Here is a 3,084-nt window from a genome sequence, read left to right on the forward strand (position 1 = left end):
CCCACAGCTCCATTCACTTAGGGAGAATGATCCCTGGTACATTCAGATATGGCGGAGCATGTGACTCACTCCATGTGGTAGCTCTGAGCCAATCGATGCCGTTATACAGAAGTTTGATTTACTAATGGTGCCCCAGATTCACCTACATGGTACATACACCTCTGTGAATCTGACGCTGCTCACTTTGCAGGGGAATTGGCACTTGGGGAGGGGGGTTCCCCTTAAATTTCACTTTGTAAGGAAGACCCAATCAGGGGCCAGGAAACTAAAAAAAAACTGTATGTTACTTGCACGTGATTGGATGATGATCCCTAAGCTAAGGGAACATTCCATGGCAGAGTGAACAGACTATTTGCCCCAGATAAGTCCAGCGACTCCTCCTACTCAGGACTTCCTTTGTCCCCTGGGGGGCAGAACAGAAAAAATGTATATGGGGGGGGGGGGGTACTCCCCCTGCAGGGTCAGAGCAAAGCTTCACTTTCACCCCCCTTCAGATTATCCTACAATCCCAACATCCCCCAAATGATCCGATACTTTCCGAGATCACAAAATCCTCCTCCGAATATTCCCGGAACTCACCGAACTTGTCCTCCAGCTTGGCATACTCGAGGCTGGCTTGCAGCAGTTGTTTCTCATCTAGGACATCCACTGAGCTCAGGTAGCCATTGGCATCATAGAGAACCTTCATCTGGGCGGCATCGGCCTTCATGGTGCTTCTGGAAGATGATTGATCGTTCTATGGATGAAGATCGATGGATGAGGGAAGATATGATTGTATGGGATCAATTCCTCCTTATATACAGAATCTCAGAGCTCAGCTCCTCCTCTTCTGCTATTCTTAGAAACTACAAACCCCCAAAACTACAAATCTTCTTTCATTTCCTTCATTTTATATTTCCTGGGTGACAAGTCACATGACCCGAGGAGACATATTTCACATTGTACAGAATTTCCTGGTTACATGATGTCATCAGACACAAGCTGGGTGACAACGTGGCCGGGAATTTCCTTCTCATCAGGAAGTCAAAATGCAACTTTCTATCGATTGGATACATTTTATTCTATTAATTATTAAATGATTAATCATATTACAGAAAAAGTGACAAGAGGCCGGGAATCCCCTTCTTATCAGGAAACAACAAAAGTCGCTTCATGCCACCCGGATACATTGTAATCTCTTTATTATTACTTTGTATTTCCTTTATTATTACATTGTAATCCCTTTATTATGTATATTGTATTCTCTTTATTATTACTTTGTAATCTCTTTTTTATTATTATTATTATTATTATTTTTATATTCCCTTTATTATTACATTGTATTCTCTTTGTTATTATTACATTATATCCTCTTTATATTGTATTCGATCATATAATATTGTCTGTAATATTTAGGAGATATCGATGAATCTGGATCAATTATATGACAATTCCGTCCTGAACGTTTCCTGATGGGTGGAAATTCCGTGGGCGATGATCCCTATCATCCCTATTATACAGAATTCTGAGTCTCCTCTAAAAATAGAAGGAACAGATAAAGAAATCATAAAATCTCAAGTCTAAAAATAACTGCAGGAAACGTTTCAGGTTCTTGGATGACGTCATAGACTTTCTCCTGTGTACGTGACGGAGAATCACACCGAGAGATTGCGCAATCCTCCACTTACCTGTCTGGGAGGTCACATGATGTCAGCTCACCTGCAAGGTGGAATTTCCAAGAATCGCTCCTAAACCTTTTTATTGCCCCCAAAATATCCCCAAGTCACCTGTATTCCGATGGTCTCAGCACACATACAAATGTCCGATTCTGGGTCTTTCCCCATTCAGAGGTAAGCGAGTTCCCCTTTAAATCTGACATGGATGTGATCCCGACTGAGCCCAGGGACCCCGGGGACCGTTCCATGGATTCTTCTTCATTGTAATAAATACAAATCACATATTCTGAGCTGTAAGGAGAAGAGATTCCTCAATCTATGGGAAGTGGGGTGAATAGCCCCAGATTCACGCTACATACACCTCAGTGAATGTGAGAGACAGAAGTAACATTATCCTTCTCCATCATTTCTTTTATCATTGTTACTGTCGGAGAAATCAATTCCGATAATACAAAAGATTGGACACAATGCAGAATATTCATCAATGAAGAATTAGAGAGACATTAATATTGATCATTCCTCATAGAGATAATAATCCGATCTGACAAGTGACACCTCCCATTGGGGTATCAATCCTAAAAATCCATCCGAGTCCCGGAACTCTGAGCAACAATGTCTCTTATTTGTGTCACTCGGATCCTCCAATCATCTCTGACACTGTCCTTCCTCCTGGAGGGGGGCTACGTCTGTTCCCCAGCATGGTCCCCGTGTGTGATGTAGTCACCCTCCAGAAGAAAGGACGGTGTCAGAGATGATTGGAGGATCCGAGTGACACAAATAAGAGACATTGTTGCTCAGAGTTCCGGGACTCGGATGGATTTTCTTTTATATTCGTTTCTCTCTAATTCTTCATTTATGAATATTCTACATTCTATCCAATCATTTGTATTATTGGAATTGATTTCTCCCGACAAAAACAACAGCGTCACTTTAAAATCTTTGGGTGCTACATAGTGATCAGGGACTGCTGGGACTATGAGGACTATATGAGGACTTCGGGTCAGCAGGATATTTGATTTCTTTATAGTAATTCTGATGATAATAAAACGTGTTACATTGATGGGTTCAGTAAATGAGATTTTGCAGCTCAGCAGGACAAGGAAGACGGATCAGTGAAGCTGCAAGAGGAATGCCGAGGGTGTGACTGCTCAGTGACATCACATATAAACTCCCAGCACACAGCACAGGCTCCCAGTCCGAGTACTGGTTCCCAGTCTGAGCACACAGCACAGGCTCCCAGTCCGAGTACTGGTTCCCAGTCTGAGCACACAGCACAGGCTCCCAGTCCGAGTACTGGTTCCCAGTCTGAGCACACAGGGCAGGCTCCCAGTCTGAGCACACAGGGCAGGCTCCCAGTCCGAGTACTGGTTCCCAGTCTGAGCACACAGGGCAGGCTCCCAGTCTGAGCACACAGGGCAGGCTCCCAGTC

The sequence above is a fragment of the Nanorana parkeri genome, unplaced genomic scaffold (assembly GCF_000935625.1).
Source record: "Nanorana parkeri isolate BGI_ZX_2015 unplaced genomic scaffold, ASM93562v1 scaffold2963, whole genome shotgun sequence".
Taxonomy (NCBI): Eukaryota; Metazoa; Chordata; class Amphibia; order Anura; family Dicroglossidae; genus Nanorana; species Nanorana parkeri.